This window comes from Nyctereutes procyonoides, unplaced genomic scaffold (assembly GCF_905146905.1).
Source record: "Nyctereutes procyonoides isolate TBG_1078 unplaced genomic scaffold, NYPRO_anot_genome, whole genome shotgun sequence".
NCBI classification, from domain to species: Eukaryota; Metazoa; Chordata; class Mammalia; order Carnivora; family Canidae; genus Nyctereutes; species Nyctereutes procyonoides.
In genome coordinates, this window is record NW_026575120.1 from 19,070,338 (window position 1) to 19,085,724 (window position 15,387).

General features: G+C 43.0%; 1 protein-coding gene across 10 annotated transcripts in view; it reads left to right on the plus strand.

Annotated features, from left to right (window-relative positions):
• Window positions 1–15,387, plus strand: part of CSGALNACT1 (chondroitin sulfate N-acetylgalactosaminyltransferase 1) — a 328,453-nt gene that overhangs the window by 143,943 nt on the left and 169,123 nt on the right. For 6 of the 10 annotated variants that reach the window (XM_055335069.1, XM_055335058.1, XM_055335060.1 and 3 more), the window contains one exon: window positions 9,861–9,954. The gene's annotated coding sequence lies outside the window, so the exon portion shown is untranslated. Of the gene's footprint in view, window positions 1–8,315; window positions 8,477–8,561; window positions 8,607–8,779; window positions 8,912–9,570; window positions 9,590–9,860; window positions 9,955–15,387 lie in introns of those variants that run through there. The other 4 variants (XM_055335061.1, XM_055335065.1, XM_055335064.1 and 1 more) reach the window with 4 other exon arrangements.

Here is a 15,387-nt window from a genome sequence, read left to right on the forward strand (position 1 = left end):
CCAGGGATCCCTAAATTTCTGGTTCTATGTGGAAAAAGGGAGATCTATATTTTAATTCTTGGTTTATTACAATGATTGCTTAGTAAGTCAATAAAAATAAAGTAAAAACATATGTCCTGAAATAGAACAAGGTCTCTGAAAATAGTGTGTAAAATACAGAGTAAAAATGTACAGCCGGTATATAGGTAGAGTTATAGAAAAAATAGAAGTTGTATTCCTCATAATATTGAAGAGGTTGCCTTGCCAATGCATTGTGAAAGGAGTTATTAGTCTCAAGAAATGCTTTTCCTAGAAATAATTTCCAAGTCAGCTAAAATGCCAAAATATGGAGATGAAAATTCATGAGATAAGTTGTTCTTAAAGATATCAAGTTACCTATCAGCTGCATTTTTTTTTTTTTACAGCTTTTTCTTCTTTTTTCTTTGGTGATAAAGGAGAAGGTTTTATAGATGCTGAAATGGTTTACAATTGGCTTATTTAGTTGCTCTTATTTTTTTATGTCTCCCCAAAGGGTCACAGAATCCATCATTTAAAAAGAGAAAATGATGTGTTTTTAGTGCAAAGAGAGAATAGCTTTAGAGAACCAACAGGAATGGGAATAAATGGAGTCGGGCATGTGTATCTGTAACATACTAAGTACTTTGGATCATATCAGATGTCAGAAGCTTCACAGGGAAAATGGAATGAGGTGCTGGGTGGTGGGGTACTACCTTTTCATACTGGAAGGCCTAAATCAACATGTTAGTGGTTTTGAAGTGAGAGACTGTTGGAGTACACAGGAGAACATGGCTGGCCCTGGTTGACAGACTCTCCTCTTTTCCCTGGGAAAAGAATATCTTTGGGAAATAATGAAGGAATTTATCTAGGCGTGGGAGGGGTCTGGATATTTTAGGGGATGGAGGAAAGTTTGTATCTGAAATGTGTTTGGTGGCATGGAAAATTTTTGACTCAAGTTACATAATGCAAGGAATATTCCCCAAAAGAGAACTGTCAAGAATTACAGAGCTGGAAGGAGTCTTAGAAATTGATTACTCCAAACTCTTAATTTTGCCAGAGAGAAAACAGACCCAAAGGGGAGAAATGGCTTGCCCAAGGTTACAGTCACTAGTGAGGACATGGTCAAAACCAAGTCTGTTGGTTTCTGGCCATTATTTTTCCTGCTCTACCTTGCTGAAATTGCCCTTACCTTCCACCATCACTTCATTACTGACGTTTTCTGCAACTATCATGCAAAAGATTAGCCTCCAGACTTAGAAATGTAGCCCTTTAATTCACAAAGATTTCCTTTAAGCCATCAGAGGTGTGAGTCAGCAAATCATGATCTGTAGCATTGTTCCAGGATCCTGCTTATCTAGCAGGGAGAGAAGTTTAATTACAAGAGCTTGATTCTGGAATCAGAGTTCATATTCCAGGTCCACCACTGGGATGGTGGCTGCCATGAAGCAAAGTATTTAATCTCTCTGAATTTCGGTATCATTTGTAAAATGGAAGATTATAATAGTACCAATCTTTTAGGTCCCTTAGGTGAAGATTAAATGGCATACCCATTGGGTGGGGGCCTGCTTTATAGTAAGTGCTCAATAAATGCTAGCTATTATTGTTGTTCTGGGGGTAGTTAGAACTATTTCTGTCAGAAGTCTTAAGGAAATAAGAACTTTTTTATTTTTTGAGAGAGCAATGAGTATTATCTAGGCATGGTCCCTAGATGTTCAGAAAGACTTTTCTGGGATTGTAAAGCTTCTGAACTTTCAACAATCTGAAATCTTTCTCTGGTAATCTTTTATGAATCTAGTGTAGCTTATGTTTTCTGTAGCTTTTCATCCAACAGCTATCTTGATTACTCCAGATTTAACTACTCCTTATCTTAAATTTTTTTCTTGGTAATTTTTATAGCTTTATTGAGGTATAATTGATATGCAGTAAACCCACATATTTAAAGTACGCAATTTTATTAGTTTGATATGCACATCACCAAAATCAAGACAATGAACATATTTATCACCAGCAGAATTTCTGTGTGCTCCTCAGTACACAGCTCCCACCATCCTGGTCCTTCCTGGTCTCTGCCAACCCCCCACCCACCTCCTCAGCCAAACACTGATCTGCTAGAATTTTATGTACATGGAATCATATGGTATGTTTTTTATTTGTCTGGCGTCTTTTAGCATAATTGTCATCCATGCTGATTCATGTATCAGTTGCTCCTTTGTTTTTATTGGTGAGTCCTCAATTTTTTCTTTGTTCACTCTTTACCCCTATCTTGCTTAACTGGCCATGATATGGGATGAAAACAGATTCTGATGATTTAAAAATATTTATTGAGTACCTATGTTTCCTTTTCTTATTTTCTATTTCATTGCTGCCCAGTATACATAGTAAATAGTATACAGCAATTTAGGTTCCCTGAGAGTAACACTCAATTGCATTCTGTATGCACATTTTAAAAAACAGTATCCATAAACAATATTATTATTTATTTATTTGAAGGTTGAGATTAAAATTTTCCCCTCTCTCTTTGGCTCTCAATATTAAAAAAAAAGCATACTTTCATTGGCCTAACCCAATAAATTGATTTAATAAATTAAATTATATAAATACACAGTTTTTATTTTTTACAGTGAAATATGTATTCTGTTACTGTTACAGCCTTTTTTTTTTAAATATGGACACTATGTATGTTCTCAATTCCCTTGCAGCTGGAGCATAACATGAAATAAGCTAAAAAATTGATACACTGATATAGCAGAAGTAATACATTTGCAAAATAATGACAGATCATTTAGGAGGCAAGTCCATTTTTTTTTTTAGCAAGTCCATTTTTATAATGACTTTTTACTAACACCATAGTATCTCTCAACTATTAATAGAACTTGCATCTAGGAAGGAAGAAATAAAAATTACCATTCAGAATGCCCATTCAAATTTGGTGAAAGATTTAATTTCTTCATCTATCACAGTGTCATGAGTCCTGTGAATACTATAGATTAAGCCTCAGTGCCAGAAGTTTGGAGACTTGACAGTGTGGAGGGTAGAAGTTAGCCAGAGGGAATCATAATGCCAGAGAAAACAAACTTCACCCATCCTGCATCTTAGACGTATGTTCTAGGCAGGTGTCCTGAGTGCTCTCTTGGCCTGAGAAGCCCGGGAATGCAGTAATTTAAAAACCGAGCCTGTAGTGGAGATGTATATACTGACCTTCAAGATGCTGTAGGCATTGTAGTGGCAGATAGAGGTTTATATGGAACAATGAAAAGAACGTGTGGAAGACCTTCCATACTCGAAGGTAACTTGATTATCTGGTCCTAACTTTCATTTTGCTGGTGACCAGCCCAAGGTCATAATAACTTAATAGCAGGACTGGGACCAGACCTGTGATTTCTGAACCACAAACTTTGTGTTGCTGTTGTATTGGGACTGGTGTGGGGGCATGTAAGGTGTTAGACTCTATGATTTGTTCCCTCTGAGCTGCTTGACATAGGGGTCAATTGTCTGGGACATGGCATCCTTGATGAGCTATACTTCTTGAGCACTGTATCATCTTCATCATTTGCCCAGCTTGTTGCCATCTGTAACATATCTTCTTATACGCAGGGATTCTTCATGTGGGTGGGAGGCAACAGATAAAGGTCATTCTCCTTCAATGAGAATCCCTGACACAGGCCCAACCCATTATTTTATAGACCTGGAAACACAGGCGAAGAAGTTACGGGCTTATCACAGTCTGACAGTAATGTGTTTAAGATGATGTTTTGGTCCACTTGGGCCTCTATAACGAAATACGGTAAACTAGGCCTCTTCTCTTTCTCACAGCATTTCTTTCTCACAGCTCTGGAAGCTGGAAGTCCCAGATCACGGCATCAGCCTGGGTGCGTTCTGGTCAGTAATCTCCTCTGGGTTGCAGACAGCTGACTTCTCGCTGTGTCCTCACAGGGCGAGAGAAGAGCTAGCTGGTGGTCTGGCCTCTTCTTCTCGGGGTGCTACTCCCACTCGTGATGGCTGGCTGTGCCCTCATGACCTCCCAAAGGCCCTGCCTCCAGATACCATCACACTGGGATTAAAATTTCAACATGAGAATTTTGGGAGGGATACAACCAGTTAGTGCCTAACTGGTGAAAATCCAAATCTGTTGTTCTGCATGAAGCACACCAGATCTCCCTGAGACCCTGTTCATGCCTCATTAGCCTCTGTGACCGCATTTAGCACACGCTGAGCAGCTGCAGGACCTAACGGGGTGGAGCTGGCCCGGAAGAATGTATTAGGAGAAGATGTCGAATAAAGTGAATAGTTGCACGTGAGTGTGACTCCTGCACTACAGACCGTGTGCTGGAAAGTAGCTCTCTTTTGTGGACATACATCAACTGTCTGTATCTTCACTGAGTTAGGGCAAAGATGATGTTATTGGTCTCACAACTAATGGCAAATGTAGTTTCTTTCCAAGAGACTTAATGGAACTTTGTCCTTTCCAGTTCAGATTAGTCTGTCCTCTTTTCTGCTCTAACAGTACATTACTTGGATTTCTGTGTAGCATGAGAGTCATTTCATTCTTGACCTTGTTAGGGTCAAGTGTTGATAATATGAGGATAGCTCAAATGGGGAACCCCACAGGGACCCTGCTGCCTAGCTTGGGAGGCACTTGCTAAATCTTTATAAAGAAAATATTATTTTATACCCTTTAAGATGTTAAGGGACCTATACATTTTATTTTGTTTATTTTTAAAATTTAAATTCAATTAGCCAACATGGAGTATATCATTAGTTTTAGAGGTAGAGTCAGTAATTCATCAGTTGCATATAACACCCAGTGCTCATTATATCATGTGCCCTCCTGAATGCCCATCACCCAGTGACCCCATCCCCTCACCCACCACCCCTCCAACGACCCTAAGTTTGTTTCCTAGAGTTAGAGTCTTTTGGTTTGTCTCCCTCTCTGATTTCTTCCCATTCCCTTTTCCTTCCCTTCTATGATCCTCTACACTGTTTCTTATATTCCATATATGAGTGAAATAATTGTTTTTCCCTGATTGACTTATTTTGCTCAGCATGATACTCTCCAGTTCCATCCATGTTGATCTAAATGGTAAGATTTCATCCTTTCTGATGGCTAATATTCCATTGTGTATATAGAACACATCGTCTTTATCCATTCATCTGTCAAAGGACATCAAGGCTCCTTCCACAGTTTGGCTATTGTGGACATTGTTGCTATGAACATTGGGGTGCAGGTTCCCCTTCAGTTCATACATCTGTATCTTTGGGGTAAATACCAAGTAGGGCAATTGCCATTGAAACCATACATTTTAAAAGAGACTTCAAATAATTTAGAATATAATTTTGTTCATAGTCTTGATAGTTCTGCTAATTGTATCTAAGATTATCCCCACTTATCAGAATGAAAAATTGAAGAAAATAAGAGTGACTTACTTCACTGGAAGGATTAAGAATAAGAAAGAGATAAAGAGATACCTTCTCATTTAGTCTGCTTTTGTACAAGCTAGACCAGGACACAGTGATCTTGTTTTTCATTTCACAGGATAACAGAAGAGAAACGTTTTTGGGGAAACTCGTGACTTTTAAAGTCAGTTGTGCTCTAAAACATACTATTTTCAGCAGAATTATTTAATTCGGAAGGAATGCGGTCAAGAATATAGTTACATGTGATTTATAATGTGTAGCATCCAAGGGCACTTTCTTTTCTGAAATATATTCTTTTTTTTAAAGAAGATTTTGTTTAGAGAGAAAGAGAGGACATGTGAGGCGGGATGGAGAGGGGAGAAGTAAAGGGTGAGGGAGAGGGACAAGAAGACTCTACGCTCAACCCAAGATGGGACTCGATCCCACAACCCTGAGATCATGACTTGAGCTGAAACCAAGAGCTGGAAGCTCAACTGACTGAGCCACCCAGATGCCCCTCTGAAACATATTTTTGAGAAAGATAATTTTAGAAGTTGTCTGCACTCTATTCCTGCTCTGTGTTCTAGTACCATAACAGAGGACTCCACTGATTTATACAAATAAAAGACATTACCATCCAGATTTTAAAATGTATATATTGTCATCCACATATACAGAAAGAAAAACCTCACAGGTAGCTTAAGTTGGCAGACGCATATCTAGTCTCTGCCTGTCTTAGTGCTTTTCTTTTGTTGTTTTAGGCACATTGATGATGAAAGGCTTTGTCAGCCTCCCTTTCTTATTTCTCACATTTCCAGGATCAATGTGTCTGATACATATGTGTCTTAGATGGACTAAAGATTTAAAGATGGACATTTGTGAAGGTGAGCTTAAGGCACACGCCTTAAGTGTGTGGGTATTATTGCACCATTGGGTGGGTATTATTGCACCATTAATCAATTGTGCTTTTGAAGCTCTTTAGAAATTAAAATGCTGGGAACTTTCACTTAGGAATTGTACATTGAATAGAATGGATTGCTAGATTGTTAAAATATTGATCTCAGTGTACTCGTTTTCAATATTTTTGATTGCTGTTTTCAATATTTGATTTTGGGTAGTCTTCTCTGAATATGATTAAAAGCTGACTTATTTACAAAGTGCCATTAATTAGTGTATGTCAAACTCTGACTGTGGGGGTGGCATGGGGCAGACTTCCTAACCTTTAGAATCCTGCTGGGCAACTTCCAAATCCAAGCATGTGATTTTTCCGTGGACATTCTGCCAGCCACTCTCTGCACATTTGCCTTCTCTTGCCTGCTTTTCACCATAACTAAAATTTGTGAAGTCACATATGTGTCTCCACAGTCCTCACTCTTTATGCCAAACTATTGAGAACACACTTGGCATCAGGTGACAGGGGAGGGGACCTCAGATCTGGATACAAATCTTTAGACTGAGGGATGTTGTTGAGAACTATTTTGTGAACTGAATACAGCACTGCACTATATCTATGTACTTGTCGCTTTCCTGGATTTAGCATTTATTTTGAGCACATTCTTATTGTTTGCTTCTTTGATGGGAAGCCTTGTCAAAGAGTGTGCTTTTGCTGTTGTGTTTGCTTTTAAAGGATGAGGGATTCAAGAGAGCAGGAGGGGCTGTGTTCTCGAGGCATCTATGGCAATCTTTGGCATATCTGTTGGCCACCAGTTTAATGCAGTATAAGCCCCTATAAGTCCCATCCTCTCTTAGGGCTAGTACTTGCAGGTAAGGCAGTGTTGCCTAATAGAAAAAGTAAAGACTTGCTTTCCTTTTTCTCTCTAGAGCCTTGGTTTTAAAGTCAGAAAAATCCTGGCTTTAGCATGTACTAGTAGGTTTTTTAACACTTGTGAGCCTCATTGTCCCCAGATGTAAAATGGAAATGTTAACACACACATATCCATAGCATTGCTGTGAGGATTGCATGTGGCCAGCAGAGCATATGGCACATTCTAGTTGATGTGTCTTGCCTCTAGTTGATGTTGTCCAGGTGAACACATTCACTTCTCCCTAGGTAACTTTAGTTTACCTTCAGTCATTTTCCATGATGCTAATTCTCCTTCCACCCGGATCACAAAGGGAGACTTGACAGTGGTTCTGCCTTCCTGTCTCTCCTTTTCCAGCACTAGCTTGAGACGACTGCTTTCTGGGGGAACATGATGTTTGGTACTACTAAGGAGACAGCATACTTCCCAGAGCCAAGGATCAGAGTTTTAATGAGTTCTTTCACTAGGAAAAGAGGGAGGCGCCGGGCCATCCTGTGGCTCTTACCCTGCAGTTTGGCATCGCTGGGGCAGGCACTTAGAAGCTGGATGAATGTGGACTACTGTGTGTGGATGAAAAAAAACTGTGAATGTTTCTCTTCAAGTTGCTGGAGAGAGAAGTACAAATTAGATTATTAATGATCATATGGAGGTATGAGCTGACAGTCTATTTAGTTGCATTATTAAAACAAGTATAGTTTTGGACGATGTGGATTCCCCCCCCCCTTTTTATTTGATGACAAAGAATATTCATGAAGGGTATCAGTAAAGACCATGTCAGTGATTTAGCTTGCAAAGCTGCCCCTGCATGCTAAAAGACAGAAGAGAAAATTTAAGTGGTTTAGAATGAGAATATGAGATTGGAAGCCAAATTATAAACTCATTTCAACTCTTGGCCTGCAGGCTCCGGAATAACATTATTTGTTGTCAAAGATGGAAAACAAGTCGGATTCAGGTCCGAATGATATTCCGCTTTGGCACTGCTGCCTTTCTGCCGGCAGCAATTCCATTCGGACGCGGATTAATGAGGCGGGCAGGGACCGAAGTGTTGGTCTTGAGAGCGGAGCCAGAAGGGGCAGAGCTGCAGCCCCGGGTGTCCGGGTGTCCGGGCGTCCGCGGAGGGCCGCGCCCCCGCCCCCGCCCCAGGGATCCGCCCCGGCTCGCCCGCCGCGCGACCCCCACACGCCGGAAGCTGGAGGGGGTGCGGCCCCGTGCGCGGGAGCTGGGGGCCCGCGGGCCCTGGGGCTGAGTTACTGGCAGGGCCTCGGAGGAGACCTTGGACTTCGGTGAGGGAAGCGGCAGGACTGTGACCGGTCCCGAGGGCGCGGGCAGGTCCCCGGGGCTTCTCAGCTCGTTCTTGGCCGGGAGCACCATTCTGGACCTTTTTCATCCCTGCATGTGAAACGGGGAACAGTGGTGTGTTCCCCTTCTTGCTGTGGCTTCGATGATAGAGACACCTGGGATGGGATCAGGAAAGTCTTGGGAAAGCCGGCTGTTCCCGAGCTGGAGATGGAGCACTAGGGCACTTGCTCAACAGGCGGGCGTGGGCCCTTTCCAGAGTCTTTGGCCTCCTTTGCTCCCAGCCTCTGTGCCTGTACCTCTTTGGTACCAGCTTTCATGCCTGTTGACACACTGTGGCCTCCAGGGGAACCCCTTACAGGCAGGGGTGACGTGGGGCGGTCTCTGCACCCAGGCTCCCGCAGCACTGGGCTGGGACCGCGGTGAGCGCGGAGGCGGAGGGGGAGCAGGGACCCGCGGGGCTGACGCGCGCCCCCACTCGCCCATCCCCTCCCCTCCTTCCCCTCCCCCCCCAGTCTGGCCGAGCGCGCCCCCCTTCCGCCTGCTCCCTCCTCCTCCTCCTCCCCTCCCTGCTGTGCACCCCCCTCCCCTCCACCTTCCTTCCCCTTCCCTCTCTCCTCCCCGCCGTGCCCCCCCTCCCCGCGGTGCCTCCCCCCCCCCCGCGTACCCCCCCCCCAGCGCTGGCCGAGCGCGCGGGCCCCCGAGGGGCCGGGCCGGGGACGCGCGCCCGGGGAGCAGGGCTTTCCCGGCGGCCCGGGACCCCTTCTGTCTCTCGGGCAAAACTTCCAGGAGGATTTGGTCTTTTCTAACATTTCGGTACACAGAAACACTACAAAAAAAAAAAAGAGAGAGAGAGAGAGAGAAAGTGCTGGCGCAGCACGCGGTCCCTGCGAGGGGAGGGCGGCCGTCGCCCCGTGCCCCTGCGAGCCCGAGCGACCGCGGTGGTGCGGGAGCGCGCGGAGCCGCAGGTCGGAGCCCGGGGGCGCGCAGCGTGGGGCCCGCGAGGCTGGCTCCGCGAGCGGCTCGGTCCGGGGACCTTTCCGAGGCCGTGCGCTCGCGCGTCTGCGGCGCTCACCCGGGGTCCCGAGCCCTGCGTGCATGTGCGCCTGGGAACACGTTTGGTCTTTTACCCAGTAACACAGGGAGTGGGGATGGCAGCCAGCATCGTGCGGATGAGTTGTACCTCATATCTTAAACGATCTAAATGTCTACCATTTTGTAGTATCACCTAGAGATGAGACGTGGAAATTCACAGGGCCTACCACTTTTTTATTTTATTTTATTTTATTTTATTTTATTTTATTTTATTTTATTTTATTTTATTTTATTTTATTTATTTATTTATTTATTTATTTATTTTTTACGTTTTAGGTTCATTTCCCTTTCAAGGAAAGAAGCCAAGCTGTTTTTACCCAGAGGAGGAATGATGTAGTTACATCCTAACCTTCTTTTCTTATACTTACAGGTAAGTGAGTCTGTTCCCCATAAATTCCTTAGGAAATGAACTTTGCTATGGTCTGACCTGTATTCAGTTTAGTGGCTATGTTTGAGATGTGTTCTATTTCATTTTACCTTCAGTAGTTTGAGTACTAGCAAGTTGTTATTACTTTCTCAGAGTAATTTAATGATTTGGCTGCCTCAAGTCTCTTACTCACTTTGGAAAGCCTGTGATCTACTTTTAATGTTACCAACTTCTTTAGATTTTATCTCTTCTCACAGTGGACATGACTTAAGCCAATAATGCAGTTAGAACTGCATGATTCTTCTTAAAAAAATATTCACTGGAATAGGAACATTTGTTATTCTTTTGGAAGTTGTGACAGAATTGTAAGCTTTCTCAGATATTTCGCTCATCATCAAATGGCCACCATAATTTTGACCATGCTACAAAGTATTTATTTAAGTAAAACGGTTTAGGAAATGGAAGAAGGAGGATCCTCCTTTCCCACTTGTAACACCTTAGGAGTATACTTTCTAGAATCTTGAAGAATAATAGTACCCCAGTGGATTATATGGTTGGTCTTAGTCTGGTGACAGATATAAAGCTCTGGAACATTGTTTCAGTTCTGCTCTGATAACCAGCAATTTTGAGTTTCTCTGTAATAAGATATTTTATTACACTTGGGAAGACTAAACTTTTAAAAAAGCAAGAACCTTAGGGACATCATTAATGTTGAAATGTAACAGTATGAAATCTGAAGTTGTGTAAGTGGTTTCTGTCTTCAGCAGAGCAGACCTTTTTAAAAAGTTTTCCTTAGAAATGGCTCAATAGACATGAAAGTATAAATAGGTAATCTGTGCTCAGCATATGTGTATCTTCAAGAAGCGCCTCTCACCTTTTCTCTTCATTTAACAAATTTCTGTGGAGGTTTTGTTTAGGATTTGTTTTAACTCTTGTCACACTGATTAAAATGAAAGAATGGAAGTCAAAGCATCTGATTTGATTTTATATTACTGAACTGCTTTGCACTAAAACAATAGAGCATATGGAGTATTCAGGGGATTGTTGCTGAGTTACTCTAAATAGAAAACTGAAAATAACATTGGCTGAAAGTTAATAATACAAAATAAATAAAAGAATAATTCTTTACAAATTCTTTTCTGAGTAGAAAGTCAAGTGGCTACAAGACCTCAGTGATTCAGGGCCAACTTGAGGGATATATGAAATTATTCTGATCTTTGGTCTTGTGATGTTTCGTGTTTTTGAGGGTGACTTGGATGATGTAGAAGAGAACAGCGTCAGTAGAGTGCCATGTAGACCCCAAGGATGAAAACCTAGAGAAAATGGTAGAAAAGAGCCGAAGTATACTTTACAAAATAGAGAAACAGTGGAAAGCTGATTCAGGTCTTGGGCAAATGCAAAGTTATAGGACATTTGTGCTCTAGTCTCAGTAGCAAGACGGGGAATGCTTGGGTGACCAAAAGGGCAGCGAGGTAGCCTGAGCTTGGTTGTAGTGGTGGTTGCAGTGCCATGGCTCCCTGGGCAGAGACGTGGGCAGTTGCTGGGGAGCTGCACCTGGGCAGTCCTAGCTTGGGAAAGCCAGCCTTCCAGAAACTTCCCAATGTAGGCTCAGGAACTTGAACATCCTTCAGCAGTAGACCTTCCTCAGACTTGCAAGAAACAAACATATGATTTGGGAAAAGAGTGACTGGGCTATGCTCTCCCTCTGGTGGGCAGACCTACCACACCGATACCGGGTGACTGTGGAGTCCAAGCAGCTCACTGTTTGATTCAAATATTTCATAGCATCAGGCCATAAAAGGTTTGCACTTGGATGTCCTGTGTCACAGACACACGCTTCACAGAGTCTGTTGCACCTCTGTTCCCTCTCAGGCTTTTGCTGCTGGAAGCCGTTCTGGTCTATACACTCTTCTATCCACTTGCCATGCTTTCTTCCTTACACTCTCCCAGAGGACTTTTCTTACCCTCCAGCAGCAGTTCCTAGGATAAATACCCCCATACAGGCATTGCCAGCGCTCAGAAAACAGCCCCGTGAGGCTCTGAAGACAGGAGTGGGAGGGCCAGTCGGTACATGGAAAAGTGAAGAAAGGGTGTCCCTGACCTGAACATGCATCCTCTTACTCCCCAGCCCCTGCCCCAGCACATGTCACTGTACTGTCACTGCTCTCTCTAACAGGGTCCCTTGGACTCTTCTCTGAGCAGGGCACAGGCTTTTCTGTCCTCATTTTGTCTGTCCAGGTAGTTCCTTGGGGGAGTGCCTGGGGAATAGAAACTCTCCTTGAAGACGTATCATCTTGTTGGCCTTTCGCAGTCCTGGGAGCTCTTGAAATGTGACTTTCAGGTAACATAAAATGGTAGCTGATTCCATCGTTTTAGGACTGAAGTGGGCATTGTAGGTAAATACGAATAGAAAGCTATGATATGGTAGTTGGCACATTGTTCATATTTGAAAAAACCAGAGAAGTAGAGCAGCTTGTAGTTTATGAATTTTGGGGTATATCTTCAACTTTTAAAATATTTCTGTTTAATGGAATGAAGTGTGACACAAAGTCAGTAAGCTTTTAATGAGTGTCAGCTTTTGCTGCTGCAATTTTAATTTATACTCCTGAGCTGCAATTCATTTTCAGCAGATGAAGAGACTCCAGGCAGGCGAGGGCCAGGAGATTCACGCTGGCACCAGGACGTAGCCAGCGATGCATGCCTCCTAGTGGATTTTCATTTCTTTTTGGTGATTGACATTTAATTAGCTTTGTGTTTTGTCTTTTCTGTTCTCTTTTGGGGCTCTGCTTATTGACATTCCCCTCTCATTGAGTTGGTTTCTCTCTCCCCAGCTTGCATGTGAGTGACTCACATCCACATCGGGGTCTGTGGTGCCCTCTCTGCAGTGCCCTCTTGGGCAGTGCTCTCCCCGCCCCCTCCCTTCTTCAGACTGGGCCCTGGAAAGCCTTTCCTGAGTCCCAGGGAGGGAGAGACTGGCCCTTGGGCGTCTCTACCACCTCATTCTCCACTGCTGGCAGCTGGGTGTCAGTGAGATGGTGTCCCACAGCCAGCGTTGACCTCACGGGAGGTGCTGTCTCTGCATTTGGAGCATCTAGCATATATTTGTCCTTATTCGGAGTCACAAACCAATGTTTGGATGAATTTCCGGGATCCACAACCTCCATCAGTATTTTAATTTGCCGAGCGCTTCTTGGTCTACCGGTCTCTCCTTTATCTCCTTTCGTTTCAATGTTTGTATTTTCGGGGCTGCCGTGGAGGTTGGAAGGGAGGGATTTGAACTCTGGTGTTCTGACTGCAGCACCAGTACCCACTTGGTTTCACTTGTTTAGAAAGCCAGTTAGAGAAGGGTGTCTGCAACCCCTGCGTCCGTGCACAGGTAAGTGGATAAACAAAACGTGGAGTATACGGACAGTGGAACAGCCTTAAAAAGGAACTTGGTTCTGACATCTGTGATGACATGGGTGAGCCTTGAGGACAGGATGTGAAGTGAAATGAGTCAGCTCCGAAATAAGACAAAATGTTGTATAACTCAACTCACACGAGGTTACCTGGAGTCTTCACGTTGTTAAGATAGCAAGCGGCATGGTGCTTGCCAGAGATGGGGAGGGGAGAATGCAGTGTTATCTAATCAGCAGACTTTCTGTTTTGGAAGATGGAAGCTTCTGGGGATTGTTGAACAGCACCATGAGTGTATTGAACACTACTGAACTGTATACTTAAAAATCACTGAGATGGCAGAGGCACCTGGGTGGCTCAGGTGGTAAAGTGTCAGACTCCTCATTTCAGCTCAGGTCCTGATCTCAGGGTCCTGGGATCAGGCCCTATGGTAGGATCTGTGCTCTGTGCAGAACCTGCTTCTTCTCCCTCTGTAACTCCCTGTGCTCGTTTTGTCTCTTAAATAGGTAACTTAAAAAAATCTTTTAAAAAATCAAGATGGTGTATTTTATATGTATTTTACCAAAATTAAAAATAACTTAAAAATAACAAAAAGTAAGTCAAAGACCTTGCTTTTAAAAAAGATAATTAATCCTTTAAAGGTTAAAAAAAAAGTGAATTTCTTTGATTTGGGGACTTTTCCTAACTTCAGCTTTATTCTTCATTTGTTCAGATCTTTAAATCACTTTTTATTTAAAAATGTATTAGGTAATAAAAAGCAACTGGATTTACATTCATAAGATCTTTGGGATTTACTTTCAAACCATATTACTCCTTTTCTTATTTTTGCCTACATTTGCAGTTAAAATATGATTCAAAACAACCCACTTTCTCACCTGTTTTTCTTCAATAAAGGTCATAGGATCTTATTGCTCATCCAGAAATATTTGTATTACACTTAAAAAATTACTTGTATGATTAAGGGCAGAAATGTTTATTCTTTTTTTTTTAAGATTTTATTTATTTATTCATGACACACACACACACACACAGAGAGAGAGAGAGAGAGAGAGAGAGAGAGGCAGAGACACAGGCGGAGGGAGAAGCATTCTCCATGCAGGGAGCCCGATGCGGGACTCGACTTGATCCTGGGTCTCCAGGATCACACCCCAGGCTGAGGGCAGTGCCAAACCGATGGGCCACCGAGGCTGCCCAGAAATGTTTGTTCTGTCATGAGCAAAGGGCATGACAGACTCCAGGCTTTGACTGGATTGCTTGTAAGGAGCCAGCTACCTCTGGCTACCCCCTACCCCATCACACTAATGGACCTTTTATGTGGAAAATCATAACTCTAAAAGTGTAAATAACATTCTGGTGCTTGAAAGAGTACAATTTCAAATGTTCAGCTGACACCAAGGAAGCAGCTCCCTTTTTACTCAAAGGTTCTGATCCAGTATGTAACATCTTTCCTGAAGAATCTCAAACGAGACTCGAATACTATCAGCCTCAAGACATGTTTGTGGAGCAGGGAAGGCAGGGGTCTGATGGAGCGATGTGCAAAGGTTTGAGGGAAAATGAGATGTGAAAATTAGAGGTGGAAGTGGGCACAGGAAAGAATTATAACCTGGAAACTTCTAGCTCAATTGTTACTTATATTTTTCTTTCTTTCTTTTTTTGTTTTTTTGAGAGACCCCACAGGAGCAGGAGTTTGGGGAGGTAGGGGGAAGGGGAGGGGAGGGTCAGAGGGAGAGAGAGAAGAATCTCCAGCAGGCTCCATGCCCAGCACAGAGCCCGACTAGGGGCTTGATCTCATGACCCTGGGATCATGACCTGAGCTGAGCAAGAGTCAGACACTTAACCAGCTGAGCCACCCAGTCTCCCATTAGTTAGGTTTTTCATATGACAGACATTCTATGGTCAGGGCTACCAGAAAACACTAAATTCATCTCTACTATTAGGAAACCATTTAATCCAGGTTAGTACTTTAAATTTTTTTCTAAAGCTCTTTAAAAATATGTGGTAATTAGAAATATTAATATTTTAACTTAAATCTTTTAATAA